Below are 19,776 nucleotides of genomic sequence, written 5' to 3'. Positions count from 1 at the left end.
CATAGTACCGTGAATATCGGCCCATAACCAATCTTGAGCACACATTAAAGCCTCCAAAGTTTTGGGGTGAAGTCTATTTCTGTGTGGACTAACGAATCTACCATTAGTACTGAAAGCAGATTCAGATGCCACAGTAGATATCGGGATGGCCAAAATATCTTTTACAATTTGAGATAAAGTCGGATATTTGATTGAATTCACTTTCCACCATATCAATATATCAAAATCATCCAACCGAGACAATATGGGCTCATCTAAAAAAGTATCAAGCTCGGTTTTCACACTACTAGGAGCTTCAACATTAGAAACAAATTTATAAAAATCTGCCATGCGATCTGATTTATTATTAGCACTTAACATCTCGGTTTGATAAGAAGAAGTAGAAGACTGAGCTAAAGACCCACTTGAATTATTCTTTTTCTGATAATCATGCAACAACTTGCTACAAACTTGATATATTTTCTCAATCTCACTTGCAACATTATGATTAAAAATATGAGGATAATAAAACTTAACAAACACCATCTTATACCTAGGATCCAACACTGCTGCTAAAGCCAAAACTCCATGAATATCGCTCCAATACTTATTAAACTTTTACATCATACTGGTTGCCATCATTTGAACTTCCACATAAGGAGATTCAAATCACTCATACAAGGACAGTTTGATATCACAAACATTTGCAAAGAAGAGATTAGCAGTTGGATACTTTGTTCTTGAAAACAATTCAGTACCTCAAAAAAAACATTTAACTTCTCATATATTTCTTTTGTTAAATCCCAATCACCATCACTAGGGAAACATTTATATCGGACTTCCTCTGTTTTAAACGCGAAAAAACATCCTTATAAATCAAAGCAGTACTAAACATCAAATACATAGAATTCCACCTTGTTTTACAATCAAGCACCAATTTTTTCTCCCAATCAATTTTCAACTGACGTGCAAAGAGCTCAAATTTTTCAGATCTCTTTGGCGTGGCTGTACAATAAACAATACTACCACGAATTTTCTCAACATTGCCACTAATAATGTCCAACCCATCCTTCACAATAAGATTTAATATATGTGCACAACACCTCATATGAAAAAATTCACCATTCAGTATAAGAGAACGAGAACAAAGTTGACTTAACACAATACTGATCATTGCATCATTTGTGGTGCAATTATCTACCGTCAAATTTAGTAACTTACGATCAATATTCCAGTCCATCAAGCTGCTTAATAGAGTTTCTGAAAGCACATCTGCAGTGTGTGGGAACGACACCTATATAAACCTGAGTTCATTCAAGAACAAATTAAATCAACTAAAAGAATATCATTTTGGTAAATTATGAGAACAAGTGAATGTCATGTTTTACTATACCTCATGATTCGACTCTATAATTTTCACACATCATCTATGAAATGAGCAGTGATAACCATGAATCCTCTTTTTTTATTAGAAGAGGTCCACATGTCGGTAGTGATCGAAATTCTACTCTCGATCTTCTCACGTGCAATCATATTTTTGGCTCTCTTGTATTCATAGATTTTCAAAATGTCTCAAAGTGTTGTGAGAATGAACCTTAAACAATGGTTGTAGGTCGTGCAAGAACTCTCGAAATTCAATGTGATCAACCATAGACTAAGAATACTCATGCAAAATCACCATTTTCGAAAGACTATATCTACATTTATTTGGATCGAAAAAGTAAGTACCCATTGTGACCTTGCCACTCGTGGCATCCTTTTTGAAATTTAATGTTGCTTGGTGAGTACTATCCATATAACGGAGTACACATCGCTTCAAATGATCATGCAAATGCTTTTTACCATTTTTTGTTTCACCCCCTAACTATTTCTTGCAATGATTGCATATAACCTTCCATTTCTCACCAATTTTCTGTATTTTGTAGTGCTCCCACACAGTTGAAGCCAATTTCCTCTTTCCAAATGATATTTTTTCCAATATCACGCTCCTCGTCACTTAGGTTTATTGTCCTTTCATCCGCATTTGGTAACTGTTCAACTGGATCTTCTTGCCGGACATTGCTCTCCAGTACATTGGTCGTGTTATCTTCCTCACGTATTGGTATTGGTCTTAATCCAATACTTCCAGCACTACTTGGATCAGACATCTGTGCAAATAACAAACGATTGTTAAGAATGTTATTTCCAAGTCATTATGTAAACAAAAAGTAATGAGCAAATATGACATTATTCTTTGATCCCTTTAGGATCTTTCAACTTTATAAGCAAAATTTACTTCTCAAGTTTAAAATAAACTGAGATTCACCATATATATAATATTAAGCAAATATACCACTAAGCCCCTCGTTCGACTAAAAGCAATTATGCCACTTATTTGAAGTAGTATCACTCCTACAACTTCGAAGAGGTCCTGGTCTAATGCATTTTCTCTGTAGTGTATTAATGAGAATTTCTCCCTTTTTTGTTCTTCACTTCTTTCAACGACTTTCCCTACCATAGTCGCATGCTTAAACAATGAGCTATAGCAATTTGAAATATTAGAGCTCAGTTGCTGCTCTGAAAGGTCAGGAATGCAAATTTTGGAGTTACACATAATTCGCCACCTTTTACGAAATGTTTCCCCTAAGAAGCATGCATCTAAACCACATTGTTATTAAAATTGAAATGAATGCTATAGAAAACAATCTGAGAGAGCTAAGAACCCTGCAATGTGAAAAACTGCAGTTAGAAACTTGTTACCCTAAAGATTAATCTTGAGACAAGCAAGACCATAAAGTGCTCACAAATTTTCAACAACCCAACCCATCCTTTCCCAATTTAATTGGAAGATTAAATAATAGCCATTACTTCAAACAAATTCCATTACGTTCTCAACAAAAAATAAGCAATGAGTTAATAAACCATTGATTTCGATGACAAAACATTTATTGCTCTTACTTAAGATCAAAATCACGAGATACAACCACAGATTGAAAATTTGTTAAATCAATTGCAAGCAATTCCCACATTTTAAATTCAACTCCAAGAACCAACAATCTAGAACAACCCCAAAAAGACATCTTTGATATGGGTGTATGTGTGTATTTCTTACACGTACTTTGGGTTTATTATATCATTCATTTCTTGAAATTTTTGAAGCATAAAAATTTATTACTGAATGATTTTGTGTTCGTTTCTCATCTTGAACTCCAGTTTAAGGGTTGAACCCACAAAAAATTTCTTGATTAGCTTTGTTTGTATTTCAATTGATGAATAATACAATTATCTAATTTGGCACAGGCCACAATGCCAATTAAAATGAACAAACTCTTCTCTTCTTTAATCATATTAAGTCTTTATCAATCAAAAAACCAAACTTGTCGTTGGTTTGCTCACAGATTAATCCATCCAATGAGGTTTTCTTAACCCACTTATGTTCAATATATATTATTGTTGTGCAGGTAAAATATATCCATATGTTTTGCTTCAGTACAAAAATCAAGAGTTCAAGAGCTCCACTGCGAAAGATAAACTCCAAATTTTTGCATACACAACACAAACTCATTTATTAATTGAGTTCGAAAATTTCTCAAAACTTTTTTTAACTAAAATTTCTCAAAACTAGCCTGTAAAATCCAAACACCAACAAATCCCAGGTAAATTAACAAAAACATTCAACACATAAATACCGTAAAAGAATCCAAAACGTGAACAAGAGAGCTAACCGGATAGATGTGTTAAATGGTCTCAATCTAGCTGCTGGATTGCTGGAAGGGCGAGGGGGGCTTTGCCACTTTGTGAATGGGTCGAGACGTCGAGTCGAATGAGGAAATTGGAAAAGATAAATTAGGGCAAGTGTGGGGATTGGTGGGGAAGTGGGCAACCGGTCTAGTGACTCTAGTTCAGCTATTTATGTAATACATTTTTTTTATTTTTTTCACCGGGCGGGTTCGGCAACCCCGCCCTGCCCCGCGCCCTGTAATGGGGTAGGTTTTTTTGCCCCATTTGGGGTGGGGCGGGGTAAATTGCCATCACTAGTTCTAGACCTAGTTCCTCATTTCGAAAGGTTCGAATTGATCCAAGTCCCATGCCTCGAGAATACTCATGCAGACGCCCTATCAAAGCTGGCTAGCAGCAAAGATTCAGAGCTACTAAAGATTATCCCCATTGAATGCTTGTCGAAGCTCTCCATTTCCAGAGGTAAAGAGTTGTTATGGATAGAAAATACCCCGTCATGGCCTATTTTAAGGATCAATCACTACCAGCTTCAAGAAGCGAGGCGAAGAAGTTAAAAAGAAGGGCTACACATTTTGTCCTACAAGAGGATGCCCTCTACAAAAGAGACTTTGTCTCACCACTTCTCTGATGTGTAGGAGGGGAAGAAGCCACGTATATACTCAGGGAGATCCATGAGGGAATTTGTGAAAATCACTCCGAAGGAATGGTTTTGGCACACAAAGTACTCCAACATGGCTACTTCTGGCCGACCCTGAAAAGGGATGCTTACCAGTTCGTTCAGAAATGTGACAAGTGTCAGCGCTTCTCAAATATTCAAAGATAGCCTTCTCAGAGCGTCTCTGTAGTCACCAGTCCGTGGCCATTTGCCAAGTAAGCATCGACTTCATCCTTCAGCTCCTAAAAAGAAGAGGAAGCACGACTTTTGTCATTGTCGCCATTGACTACTTCACCAAATGAGCCGAGGATGAACTCCTTGCCAAGATTATCGAGACAAATACTACAAAATTTGTCTGGAAAAATATCGTTTACAGGTTTGGCATTCCCCACTCCTTAGTGTCTGACAACGGGAGGCAATTCGACAACAAGAAGATGCGAGACTTATGCAACAAACTGGGGATAAAGAAGAATTTTTCAATGCCTCATCACCACCAAGCAAATGGGCAAGTTGAGGCAGTAAACAAAACCATCAAGCATACCCTGAAAATGAAATTTGACACCTCGAAGGGGGCTTGGGTCAATGAGCTTCCCCACGTCCTCTGGGTCATCCGCACAACTAGCTGAACCATAACAGGGAGACACCCTTCTCAATAACCTACAGAGTCGAAGTCATGAGCCCGGTCGAGGTAGGAGTCCCATCGCATTGTTAGATACACTTCAATGAGATAAGAAACGACGAAACTTTAATGTGTGAACTCCACCTCCTTGAAGAAAGGAGAGATGCCTCCCAAGTGAAACTGGCTAAGTATCAAAGAAAGATGACCCGCTATTACAACACCAAGGTCAGAAATCGAACTCTTCGGCTGGAGGACCTCGTCGTTAGAAGGGTCTTTCAATCATAATACCAACTAGGTCCGGAGTTCTTGGACCGAACTAGGAAGGTCCTTATCGCATCCATAAGGATTCCCAACCTGGTACTTTTGAAATTGAAGACATCACAGGGAGAGAACTGCCTCATCAATAGAACATCAAACACTTGAGGAAGTACTATCAATGATGAACGTATGTTCTGATCCGATCTTAATGTTGTCTAATAAGTGTTTGTCATGATCCGATCTCATTTGTAACTTTCCTATCTTACTAAGTGCTAAAATTGCCTTAGTGAAGGATGATGTAACTTCTAAGTAATGATACTTCAGTTCTTTGTGTCACATCAGTTAATGAATTGTTACCTCAGTTCTTCAATATGTTATTAGTCCGATCTTCTTTTATCAACTGGTTATTGGTAAGTGGTGCTTAATATTAACTTAAGTGCTTATCATTCATTTACTCAAGTATAGACAGTTCAACACAAGGAAAAGGAAGAAGCATTAATACTTAAAAAGAAAAAAATATTCATTCCATTCGTTTCAAACTGAGTTACAAAAGGAAGGTCGAAGCCTTTACAAAAGTAGCCCTACTCCACCGGGACGATGTCTTCCACTTCGGCCTCTGGTTCTTCCTCTGGGGCCTCTGGAACTTCCTCGGTAGCCTTGTCATGCTGGCCTCTAGTAGGCCCATCGAACTCTACCTCTAAAGGGGATATGTCAAAAGTCGGGTGGACCTCCTTCAGCTAACCCAATAGTCCTTGGGCACTCCAAGAGGCCCAGTAGTTGGCGGAGTCATCGTACATGGGATGCTCCTCAAAATGATCAATGAAATTCTGCACTGCCACCTCCCTTGCCGACTTTCGACCACTGCTTTAGCTCAGTCTTTTCTTTGTTGGAGGCCTCCAGAGCTGAAGTAGCCAGCGGTGGTGCTTGTTGGTGTGATCAATTTGCCTCGTCAGAGCAGCCACCTGGCACTCAATTTCATGCAGCTCCTTCTTCAACCTCTTAACATTAGCATTGGCCCTCATCAGCTGGCCCTCCGCTTTCTGCTTTGCCGACTCCGCCTCAAAGGCCTTCTCCCAGGCGGCCTGGATTTCATCTCCGTATTGTATCATCTCCTCGAGGCGCTTGGCTAGGTCAATGTTTTAGGCCCTTAGATCTTTGATTAGACCCTCTAGCTGAACTCTTGTGCTGAGGGCCCTTGCTATACATACACTATTGGCCGTCACGAGATCTTCGGCAGTGTACGAGGTAGTGTGGTCCTTTCACTCCTCGATCCAGTACTTGTTATGGACCACTACCACCGCTGCTGTCTCGGGAGGTACAGCCTCCAACACCTCTTTCACGAGCTCCTCAGTGTTCACGCCCAAAAAGTCCACCTCTTTTGTGGGTGGGCACTTTTTCTCCTCAGCTGCCCTGGCACTTGAGATATTGGAACGGCTGAAAGTAGAGCTTCAATCGGGGCAGCAGAGGTGGCAGGGACAGCTGCGGAGTGTTCAGCAACCTTCTCCTTTAGGGCCACCCCGGTTGGAATTGTTGTCTGCCTCAGGGTTGGGGCCGGCCTCGCCACGTTGGGCCCCTTTAAAGAGCCCGCAACCTTCTTGCCCTTCCTCAGAAGATTCGCCTTAGGGTCTTCTTCTACCTCCTCATCCGCTAGAGGCTAAAGTCTCTTACTGGCATCAACCAGATCCTCCATCTGCTTCTTGTAGGCAGATGGGGAGGTCTTCAAGGTTCTCACCTCGGCCATCATCTTCTGAATTGTCTTGAAATCGGTCCTCAGAGGCATCTTCTTGTTGCAGTTATCTACAAGGAAACAAGCAAATCATTACAAGTATGAAGAGGTCAGAAAATCCACGTGATATGGCCACTTCGTAAATCTACCTTAGAAAGTCATCAGGTCATGTGTTACCAAATGAATATTCTTCCAGATCAACTCGTGGTATGACCTCTTCTTTGGGGATAGTTGGTAGACGATGCAGATTATGTCAAAGTCGTCAATGGATATCTCACACCGAGGAAAGGTACCTTCAAAAAGCAAACAAAGAGCGATTACGATCCGAACCGAAGAAAAATAAACAAAAATGCAAAGCAACAATACTCACTAAGTGTGAAATACTTCGTGGGGACTGTAAGAGGCACCGAAGGGTCCCCCTCCATTGTGTCCCATTTCCCAGCAGCCCAGCACCACGAGCTCTTCCATTCTTTAATGGAGCTCGATGGATTGAGCACAAATGGAGTATGGGAACTCCATGAAGCGAGATAATGCCACCCCCTAGTCTTGTCCCCCCTAGCTGCTACCTTAGGGATCTATAGGGTCTGAAAAATCGAGAAGGGCATCTCTACCCCGAGCGATGCCTCCTTTCATAACATCCAGGACCCCACCATTTGGCTCCAGGAGTTCGAGTTTAGCTAGGTAGGGGCTAACCCATACGACCTCAGTACTAGCCTAAAGAAGGGATGGGGGGGGAGCCTAAGTCCAACCCTAAAAAGTGCCTCACTCATGGCCACACACGCAAGCCTAGGATAACAGGCCCTCTCATCAAGGTCCGGTAATAACAGTTCTACACTATCAAGTATCCTATATTCAGCCCTAAGTCTACCAGATCGGCCTCCTTCAATTTCAACGGGTAATCTAAAGCCCCCCAATGTTCTGATGTATCTACTGGGCTGTCAGGCATTCTCCAAATATTTTCTCCCCAATATCACCTCGGCGACCTCGCTGGGCGTCGCCAAAATAGGCTCATCCACCCTCACCATCTCTAAATCCCTTCTCGAAGCCCCACTACCATCCGAAACCATTGCAGAATAGAGAAATGTGAAAAAACTTTGGAAAAAACTTTCTGAAACTCAAGAAACTGGGGGACCTACGGTCGGAAAAGATCAACACACAATGTGATATCGCCAAAAACTAGAAATGTCGTCGGAAGACGCTTGTACAACGCTGAAAAACGCGAGAATCACGAGAGGAAATGGATTTTCTAGATTTCGCAAAAGTGAAAAACTCCCAAAATGCTCAAGTCCACCTTTTATAGAGCGTCCCAGCTGATCTCCACTGTTGAATTCAAATGCAATCAATCTAGGCCGTCCATCGCATCATAAATCTGAGCTGTTGATATGAAACGCCAGATTTGATCTACGCCCAAGATCTAGCTGTGACGCTCGCACAAAACGCATCGCCTCGATCACCATGAGCCGTCTACAATAAGTAGCCGCATCAACCTTTTCTGGGAATGGGCATCGCACCCAACTGTCGCCTTGGAAATACGCAACAGCTATCAAATCATTTGACATCAGAAATGTTCGCCTCAGATCGAAATCCTAAGCTTTACAAAGTTTAGACGCACCTGACACGAAGTCCCCTGTGAGTCATCGTCTCGGTGGCTGCGGTCCCTCCTAAACTTTACAAAGCTTTAGCTATCTCCCAACGCGTCGTCCCCTATGGGTCAGCGCACTGGTGGCAGATGAGCTCCTCACTTAGCTTTACAAAGCTTAGACGCTCCTGACGCGGAGTCCCCCGTGTGTCTTCACCTCCGTAGCTGCGTTCCCTCCTAAGTTTTACAAAGCTTTAGCCATCTCCCGTATCGATCGCAAATGAGCTCCTCACTCAGCTTTACAAAACTTAGATGCGCCTAACGTGGAGTCCCCTATGGGTCATCGCCTCGGTAGCTGCATTCCCTCCTAAGCTTTCAAAGCATTAGTCATCTTCCAAAACGTCGTCCCCTGTGGGTCAGCGCACCGGTGGCAGATGAGCTCCCCACTCAGCTTACAAACCTTAACGCTCCTGATGCAGAGTCCCTTGTGTGTCATCGCCTCAACGAATGCGTTCCCTCCTAAGCTTACAAAGCTTTAGTCATCTCCCAACACGTCGCCCCTGTGGGTCAGTGCATCGGTGGCGGATGAACTCCTTCTTTGGGCAGCACTGAAACTTTAGCGCCTCAGTTGAAGATGTGTCCCGACCTTCAGCTTCACAAGCTTCAGCATCTCCCACGCGTCGTCTCTATAGGTCAGCACCTCGGTCAGAGATGTATCCCGATCCTAAGCTTCACAAGGCTTTGGCCTTTTCTCAACGCGTCGTCTCCTAAGGCCAGTGCCTCGGGAGAAGATGAGCACCTACCCACATCTCTTCGGTAAACACAAAAAATCGATCCACAAGCTTTCAGGCCACCTACACTCTTCGCCCTTCCATGCCAGTTCTCTATCACAAACTAAGGCAGGCATACTCAATCGGGAAAACAAGTCCACCTATGATATAAATATTCATGCCTGAACTTGGGGGACCACTGTTACGCACCTAGCTGAACCACTTCGAAAAGTCTACCACTGCATCATACGAGGTGTCCACCACCAATCCGAAGTGGTTCCGAAGTGACTCCACCACCAATGTGCTAACGCGCTGCGAGGCACAAAATAATTCTACTGAACCGGCCAAAGTATCCCTGACACCGAAGGGCAATGCACTCCGTGGTTCTCCTTCAGCCATTTTCAGAAAGAGATCGTGTCAAGATCCTCTCTGTCCTCAAGGTTTAATTGATTTGACGTTTCCATGGGTCTAGTTGATGTGACGTATCAACTTTATGTCAACTCAATTCAGGAGAAGTTATTACCCACCCGCTCTATAGGCACGGCTGATTGACGCTTATGAACAGACGCCTCACACCGTCAGATGCATATACCTGTCCTATATCCAACAATTCTCCTCACCTATAAATACTCAAGATTTTACAAGAGGCAAAGGTAATGAAACTCTTACAACTTAGCTCTCCATAACAAGAAAATATATATTCTCCTCCCCACTCTCTTGCATAACTTGGGCACTGTTCCGATCACCGGATACTAACTTGTCCGTCGGAGTGTATGTGGCCGCCGCCACTCCCGCTGGTTCCGACCGTGTGCGTCTGATTGTGCGTTGATTATGCGCTGGGAGGATCACGTAGAGTAGCTATCGGTTGGCCACGTAGGAGGTCCAATTCGCGAGGTCAATAGCTACCAATCGCTACAAATGTCAATGTCATATATAAATTCGACGTTCAAATATTTTTATAATCATATTGTAGAAATGTCGGCACGAGAACAATAATATTGTAAAATAAGAGAAGAAAATCATAGTAACAATTTATTATTTGGATTAATATCGTAAATAAAATAATAATAATTTTTTAACTACTTAATACATATTCACAATTCATATCTTAATTTTAAAATATATTCTAATTATAATTCCAATTCGGCAATGTCTCATTGAACTTGTGCTTTTATGAAGTCAAATTTGAAACTACGGAATTATCTATCTTTCTTAGAGCACACTTTTATTGGATAAGGATTAATTGCATGGGTGTCAGTAACGACCTATTTCGGCTTCCGCGGATGTTGCAAAAAGTTGCAATTGCTTGCTACTACGGCCTCGAGAAAGGGCAGGTTGTGAAGGTCATGCACAGTGGTGAACTTACCCAGTTACGTACAAGTTATGCCTGCATTTGGTGATGCATTAATGCTATCTGCTGTCAGATCTCATGGCTTTAGATTCCAAACATTAACGATAAAAAAGACTGCCATATGTAAAATGTGTGTTGTTGTGATGACAATGCTTCTTAAATGTAAAAAGTGCTAATGGACAATTGTATGTTTGATTATATTCTGGTTTTTGTTTGTGTGTTCGTATGAAATGTCTCGATGGGATTTATGTAATGTAGCTAACGGTAGTTTATGTTTTTGTTTTTGTATACTTGATCATAATGTAATGGATTGTTTAAATTTAAAAGTCGAGAGTACTGTCGTAACAAGATGGATTGTTTAAATTTTTACTTAGCCAAATTAATAACCAAGAGGAATTAAAATCAGTTGTTTCCTTTGTAGGAATTTTTTAGGAGAGACTTTAGAAGGGAAGCGAAAAACTCCGTTAGTCCATATGAAAATATATATTAAAAAAAACTATTTAACAGCAATTGAACACATAAAGTAACACAAATCAATGTAACTAAAATTTTAATTATTGTACGTCATGCAATTAATGTCATTCGTAGTTCAATTATGTAGTTCCTAATAATTTTTTTCATGATTTCCGATTAAAATTTTCTAAGCAATTGAAAAAAAAAAAATTAGAAATTACATATATGTTAAATGTAGGAAACAATTTTGAGATTCTAAATTAAGATCCTGATAAAATGAATATATCTTCAATTTGACCCAGCGTTGTAAAAGGCGTAATGCGTGACGATGCATTGAGGCCAAGTTATAGGCTAAGCGAGCTTAAGCAAGGCATAGGTATAAAAAAACGTAAAAATACGTTTTCTTATTTTAATATTATTTTATTTTTAATCAATCAAAAAATCATGTAATAACTAAAAATAATACTTACCAAAGATCTAAAACAAATTTATACATTTTCCCAAATTTTCAACATAAAAATAAGCTCCAAATGTAAATATTAAATAGTAAATAAATAGGAATTTTTGGAAGATTTCATTTGTTCAAGGCTTCAATCAGCTATTTTAAATTTAGAATCGACGAAGTGAAAAAATCAACATTTAAGTTATAACTTAGAAGAATTGTAAGAAATAAATAAATAAATTTATAAAACAATTAAATAAATGATAATTATGCGAGCCTAGGTGTGTATAACCACGCCTAGGTGTGCATAGTGATAAATGATTGCTGTTGGCAGCTAAATAAGGCGCCAAGCCATGTGACTTCGCGTTTTCGTTGCGCATCGCGCATTGGCAACACCTATGTGCACCTTTTAGAACAGTGATTAGACCACATAGAAATTACTGTCTACAAAATATTAATCAATGAATCTTCCTATAAATAAGAATGTTGAGTTAGTACAAAACACAAACAATTTATCCTTTGATCTTCCTAAACAAAAATACCCAAGAAATATGGCAAAACTTATCCAAGTTTCAATTTTCTGCGTTGTAGCTTTATGCTTCCTTTTTTCCCTAGCGTTGTCTACTTAGAAGATGTTTTTTCAACCCTCAGTTTCTCAATTCTATGTTCAGTGACAGGTTTATTGTGATACATGTCGTGCTCGATTATTGAGCTTAGCGAGTTCATCCCAAGTACATAATTATAATCCATACAAAATACATCTCATATTGTTTCTTGCTTTTCTATGTCATCTGAAAAAAAGGCTCTCATATTGAATTCGTTATACTAATATTTGTAAAATTTCGGCAAAAGCTAAATTTGATACTTCAATTGTTATTGTACTTCCTTATCTAATAGTTTATGAGGTAGTTAGCATGCTATTAGAGAAAAAGCATGTAGAATTGCAGCTACTTATTTTAAATAAATTGTGCACTTATCAGGCATTGGAACTGGCACACACGAGAATACATGTTAAGAACTAAATTTAAATATGTTTTAAACTTCATCTCATTTATCATTTCCCTTTATTTTTACAACATGGGCATGCAATTATAACAATAAAAACCATATCTCAATATTCCAATGAAGCTTAGTTAAAAGAATTCCCTTGTTGTGTATTCGTGCATGTTCTCTGGGGTAGTTTATTTGTTGTTGATGAACTAGATCACCATAGACACAATCAATAAATTATAATTTAAATCTTGACTTGTAGGTGTCGGATTACGCCTCCAGTGCAGAGACGGGAAGAATGGAAATATAACATTTAGGGAGGTAGGTTATACAAGAGAGGAAGGACTCTATAGCATGCTCATTAAACACAATCACAAGAATGAGTTTTGTGAAATCGTACTGCTTTCAAGTAGTAGAAAAGATTGTGACAAATTTCCTACTAAAGGATGGGTAAAACCGTCATAGAAATTTATGCTCAACACAGTAAATGGACCCACACGCACAATAAATCCTCTTGGATTCTTCAAGAAAGAAGCTCTTCCACAACGTCCACAAGTCTATAATAAGCTGGGTATGTATCCCCAAATCTGTGAAGAACAGAAAGAAGACTTTAATTTATTATGAGATCCTTAATTTTCTCAACTTAATGTAACTGAATAATTTTTTGTGCCTGTTTTCAAGGCTTTGGATGGTCTAGTTAGAGTGCCTTGTATAAAATAATTTTGCTTTGTAATTTCTCAAGAATTTTCTTGTAGAAAGTCAATAAAATTTGTAGATTGTGGGATAACAATAACAGCAATACATATTTTAATTTTCTTCAATTGTTTGGTTGTGGAGGAAAAAACATAAATTACTTCAAAATACGATATACTTGAAAGAGGCACGCGAACTGAATTTAAAAATGCTTTAACGTTGTCTCAACTATCATTTCTTTTTCATTTTTACGACATGGGCATGCAATAATATTTGTGCAATCCACTATCTCAATATTCCAATGAAATGAATGCTTGGTTATAAGAATTCCTTTGTTTTGCATTCATGCATCTTCTTTATGGTGGTGTATATGTTGTCAAGGAACTGGATCATATTAGATACAATACATAAATTATAAATTAAATCTTGACTGGTAGGCTTCAGTGTACACTTCCGATGTAAAGAACAAGTCTATAATAAGTTGAGTATGTATCCTCCAAAATCTGTGAAGAACAAAAAGATGTTAGTTGAATAATTTTGTGTGCCTTTTCTCAAGGCCATTGATGGCCTACTTAGATTGCCTTTATATATATATATATATATATATATATATTTTTTTTTTTTTTTTTTTTTTATTATTTTTTTTTTTTCAATACTTGTACATTGAGTATCTCGATCACTAACCATTGACATTTTTTCGAAGTATATGAAAATTATATAAACTGGAAATCTTATTGTTCATTGAATGATTATATTATAGATTGTTTGATTGCCACATACTACTCTTTTCCCCCTATATTTTTTAAATTTTAACCTGTCAAATATTACATTATTATCGAATCCTTCTTTCAATTTGTTAGATGTCAATGAAACTGCCCTGCGAAACCTCGTGGTCATATAAAGAGTGTCAATCTTCTTGACACGTGCAATACTCATTGCACGCATTGTTACCTTCTAGATATCGTTATTGAAGATTGTGACATAACATTCATTTGACGGTTGACAGAAATCAAGTTTTTTCTCAAGTCTGGAATGTCTCAAGTCCTTCGATTTCCACACAGATCCATTTAACTTGGTTTGTACTTCTCCCTTGCCGACCACATTGCAAGGCTTGTCATCACCAATATATACCTTTGCTATCACCTAGTATATAACTCACAAAAAGTTGTATTCTTGAGGTGGCGTGAAAAGATGCGCCTGAATCTATTACCCAAGGTGTGTCTTGCTCTCCAAATAGCATATCAAAGAATCATCTATTCCTTTTGTCAAGACATCTGCCTCTATCTAGTTCCCCTTTTCATGGTTGTCGTAAACTAATTTTAGTGTCCGACTTTGCCACAACCTTGATCAACCATTTGTTGACTTGACCCTTCCATGCCTGTTACTTCCATTTGAATTTCTATCTATGCCTTCCATGTTCAAAGTGGCTCCTCGAAGTGGAACACAATATGGATGTCTCCGAATCTCCTTGGTCAAGATCATACTTACAATATCATAGAACTCAATTGGGACTTTTCGACAAAGTTATTGATAGCTGTAACCGTGCCTTTTCAACTTTCAAGTATCTACCTAATTATGAATAAAGCTCGAACCTCATCACTGAAAGTGATTTTGAGTGTGTTTTGTCGGTCCAAATCTTTAAGGTGTTCTCCAAATGTCCAAATCTTTAAGGTGCTCTCCAAACCTTTCGCCTTTGAGCATCTTCATGTTGAACAACTTTTTGATTAAATGAACTTTGCTTATTGCTGACGACTATTCATACACGCTGGAAAAGGCTGCCTTGAGAGACTTCATTGCCTTTTAAATTTTATGCGTGTGACTTTGATAATGTATGTCTCATAGTGCTAAGAGCTCTCCGGTCAAACAACTCTCATTCACCATTTGTGATGTCCTTTGAAATTTCACCAAATTTCCAAAATAAGTTTTGTGCCATTTTGTTGGCTGAATTGATTACACTCTATTGGGTTAAAATTTGCATTCGTTTGGTTTTGTGTCAAGCTCTTTTCTAAGTCCTGTCTGGTTCGATTTAAAGAGTGAATTAAAATTCACATCAAAGTCAACAATTAATTATAAATACATATTTCATGAGATCAACAACCTTTTAATCACACATTCTATCAATTTATATCAAAATTCAACTAAAAATTTAATTTTATTTAAACTAAACAAGGGCTAAATAAGAAGATTGTGCTGTTATGAAGCCACTAATCATGTTTAGCCCTTGTTTGACTACCTTTAAAATTTTAAATTATTTGTTATAGTATCGTTCTTCACCACAAATTCACACAATAAAAGATTCTACACACGAACCAATAAAGTTTTCTTACTTTTTAATCACACATTCTCCAAAAACACTATCAACACTCTTTAATTTTTCAAATAATGGGTGTCAAACAGGTCCTTACTAAAATAATACCAACCTGACATTTTCCCCCATAAATCGAATTAATCCAGCCCCCATTATTATTATTATTAATATTATTTATTTATTTATTTATTTATTATTATTATTTTTCCCCTAATTTCCAACCTATATGACTCAAGAACCCACAAATCTATTCCAGGTAAAAACGAGGAAAGAAGCTATAGATGTTGATGGGATGGACGCGGATTTGACGGAGAAAACTTAGGCAATTGCCTGAGCAGTTTCATTGACAATAGTGGCATAGAGATCCATCGATACTATTTGGCTCGCAGAACCGCGCTGAAGATGCCGACGAACCGTGGATTCGCCGTTCCGAGTTGAGAAATTGAAGTTTCACTTCAAGACTGTCATAGCAAGCATGGCAGTAATTTTAGGATTTTCTCTCTGCACAGGGATGACCCTTCGAATAAGGTCCTTGTTTTTCTCCTCTACTTTTGCATTTTGCGAGATATATATATATACACACACACACTTATTTTTTTTCTTAATTTTGAGTTAAAAAAAAAAAAAAAAAAGGGTTTTTTCAACTTTTGAACATTCACAAGGATGACCATCCTTTTTATTTTTCTCCTCGTTTTTTTAATGAGATTTTGGTTCTGTCTAGATTGTATTTAGCACATTGGTTCTGTCTAGATTGTATTTAGCACACAAGTACGTTATACTGGGAGATTTTGCGGGAGACAAACTAAATGGGATGATTGAAATCGATAAATTTGCCTAATTGTTTACTTGAATTAATAACTTTGTGCAATAAACTTCACCTTTTTGTGTGGCTTATTCTTGGAATAGTGTGTGCCTCCTTGCAATAAACTTCCCGATTTCTGTCAACTTTCCAAGTTTTTGAGAAGGAGTCATGGACATAACAGCATAGTGGTGTCGAGTTATGCTATACTTACAAAGGGGTTGGCAGAGTTGGATTATAAAATCACATCCACACAAATCATTTCAAAAACAAATTTTTAAATCATTTGAAATCGATGGCCTGAATTTTGTCAACACATTTTGTAACTCAACTTTTGTAATCTAATTTTGTACAAATTGCTTTATTGGTGGCGGCAATGGGTCGAGCCTCGGCTCGGACCTTAATTGCACGAGCTCGGCTCGGCCCACGAGCTCGTTGGTTTGGCAATTTTTTTTTTAAGAGTTTTACAAATAAATGAAATAATAGAAAATACTTTTTAAAAAAATAAAAAGTGTTAAAAAATACAAATAATTTAACGAAAATAAATTTTTTATTTTTTTATTTATATCATATTGTAATACTTTTTATAATGTATAAAATATTTATATAATGAAGATGAATTATTTTTTGAAATGCATTTACAAAAAATATATTTTTTTGATTTCTTTTTAAAGTAGATAAAATGTAAACCCTCCACCTTTATCCGGGCTTGGACCGGCTACATTAATTTTAAGTAGACGGAATTAAAAATTGTATACGAACAACTTGTTGTAACGTGTACAATTTTTAAAAAAAATTAAATTTAACGATTAAAAAATAAAGAAATTATGATTAATATAATTAAATCAAATATTACTTACCTGACGATATACAATTTCAGCATATTTATCTTGTAGTCGAAAATGAGCGTCCTGTCAATCCTTTACGCACATTAACGCTTCCAAAGCATCTTCTTTCAGTCGGCTCTTAACATCGATCAAAACCCTTTTACCTGCACTAAAAACAGACTTCGAAGCAACAGTGCTAACCGAAGGTGTCAGCAGATCTTTTGCAATTGTAGAAATAATTGGCCAACATCTTTCATATTTTCGTCAGAATTCAATTACTTCTTCTGAACTTTTAATTAATTGTTCTGTCTGTTGGCATATTATGATTGAAATAATCAATTAATTCGGCAGACATCGCATTTTGAGTTTCGGCCGATATTTGATAAGATGCAAATGTAGACGACATGGCACTAAATGAACACATTACAGTTACATCATATCTAAATGTATTAATGTCTTGAAATAAATTCATTATTTCGATATCATCTTTTTCAATTTCAGCAGAAGGAGTAGGTAAAGAGGGTACCTGACTAACATTCGCACTCATTCTTTCCGCATATAAATCATACATTCCACATAATGTTTGCTCTAAATTCTTATAGGTGGTAGGTGTATCAAGTATTAAAACTTTATTGATTTGATCAATTACGTATTTAGTTCCCAAAATATTATATCGGGGGTCCATTGCGCATGCTAAATGAAATAACATAGACAGTTATTCCCAATATTTTCTAAACTTTAATTCCATAACAATTATAATTTTACTAAAAGCGGAATCATTTTTATATTTATAGAATGTTCTTGCAATTATATAAAGGCGTTCAAGAACTATACAGCTTGTGGGATAATAAACGCCGGATAAAATTTTTGTGGTCTCATACAAAGATATCAAAAATCATTTAACTTTCAAATCTAAAATCCAATCGGATTCATTTAACATACAATCATCATCACTTCTAACGTGTTTATTGTTATAAAAGTCAGTTATTAAATTTTCGAAATATTCACATGATTTTAATAGCAAGTAAGTAGAGTTCCATCTATAGCTTACGTCACTAACAAATGTTTTAGCAATCGTCACCCCTAGTTCGGCACAAAAATCTTCAAATTCTTGTTTTCTATTAGGACAGATCGTAATATATACTAATGCATTCCTAATCCTTTGAAGTTCATCATTTATATGTTTTAAACCATCTTGCACAATTAAATTCAAGATATGACACACACAACGAATATGAAATAAATACCCACCAAAATCAGATTGAAGTGTCCTACACAATTTATCGACGACTACCTTATTAATACTAGTATTATCAAAAGTAAAAGATCGAATTTTAGTCTCGCAACAATATTCTCTAACAATATTGATAATAGCATTATATATGTTATTAACATTATGAGGAAACTCAATAATTCTAAAAGCAATAATTTTCTTATGCATGCACCAAAGTGGGTCTATATAGTGTGCAGTTGCAGCTATATATGCTCTTTTATTAACCCCTTCCCATATATCAGAAGTTAAAGATATAACACTCCCATATTGTTACAAATTCATAGTTAATTGTTGTTTTGAATTATTGAAATAATTTATTGTATCGGCACGAATAGTGTTTCGACTTACCCTAACGTACCTCGGTTATAGATATTTTTTCACGAACGAGACGAAGTGTTGGTTGTCTGCAATAGCCAGAGGCAACTCAGTGGCGACAACAAATTTCACCATTCTGGCTCGAGTATTGTCTTCCGAGTACACCCACGTGGATAAGGGTGAAGTTGTAGAACCGACGCTTGGACTGCCAAATTGCAATTGTGTTTGACCAGTTGGAAGAAATCCATGTCTGGCCGCACATACTTTGTAGTGGCGGTTGAGATGGGTGGTACCAATTCATTTTTGCCACGCCAATCTTTGTTGGCAGTATTAACATACTATTTTAGATTCTGCAAGGTCATCGACGACTTTTTCCATTGAAATCAATTTAAAGTAATCCCAACATTTTGCTTGTTTTTTGGCCTTTCGCTTTCCCTTCGCATCTAGGATGTTTAATTCAGCATCTTCATCCTCATGTTCCGTTTCGGGAACGTTAATATCATCCAAATCAATTGGATTGTGGCTTCCCTGACCGTGAATGTGAACATCTTCAGCTATCGATAGATCATTTAGACTGGCAAATTTATTTGGAAATTGACTTTGCGACATCTTACGCGATTCGCCATGATGTGGCCCACATCCTGTATCGAACAAGTTTTCAACAAATGAACGTTGATCCATTTGTTTGATTGTTTATGATAAAATCTTAACTAGAAGAATATAAATATAGTGAGATTGTGAGAATTGAGAATTGAATGAATTGAAATTGTAACTAATAAACTGTAAAAATTGAATTGATGTTGTATATTTTTTAGCACAAGAGAGTAAAAACTCGATAATTGATATAATAAAAGAGAGTTGAGAGAGTTGGAGATTTGATGTAGCAATTGATATGAAAAAAAATCTTTGGGGGAAGAGGTATTTATAGTTGGGGGGGATTAAAAAAGAAAAAAATTCAGTGACCGTTTGGTCATTTTTTTTAAAAAGTGACTGTTTTTGTCACTTAAATATTGTGGCTGGGG

The 19,776-nt window shown here is 37.4% G+C and overlaps 1 pseudogene; it reads left to right on the top strand.

Annotated features, from left to right (window-relative positions):
* Positions 1 to 12,010: 12,010 nt before the first annotated feature.
* Positions 12,011 to 13,163, top strand: LOC111375343 (annotated as a pseudogene).
* The last annotated feature ends 6,613 nt before the right edge of the window (positions 13,164 to 19,776 follow it).

This window comes from Olea europaea, unplaced genomic scaffold (assembly GCF_002742605.1).
Source record: "Olea europaea var. sylvestris unplaced genomic scaffold, O_europaea_v1 scaffold1358, whole genome shotgun sequence".
Taxonomy (NCBI): domain Eukaryota; kingdom Viridiplantae; phylum Streptophyta; class Magnoliopsida; order Lamiales; family Oleaceae; genus Olea; species Olea europaea.
The sequence above is the reverse complement of the archived record's forward strand: the minus strand, read 5'-3'. Positions and strand labels throughout refer to the sequence as shown.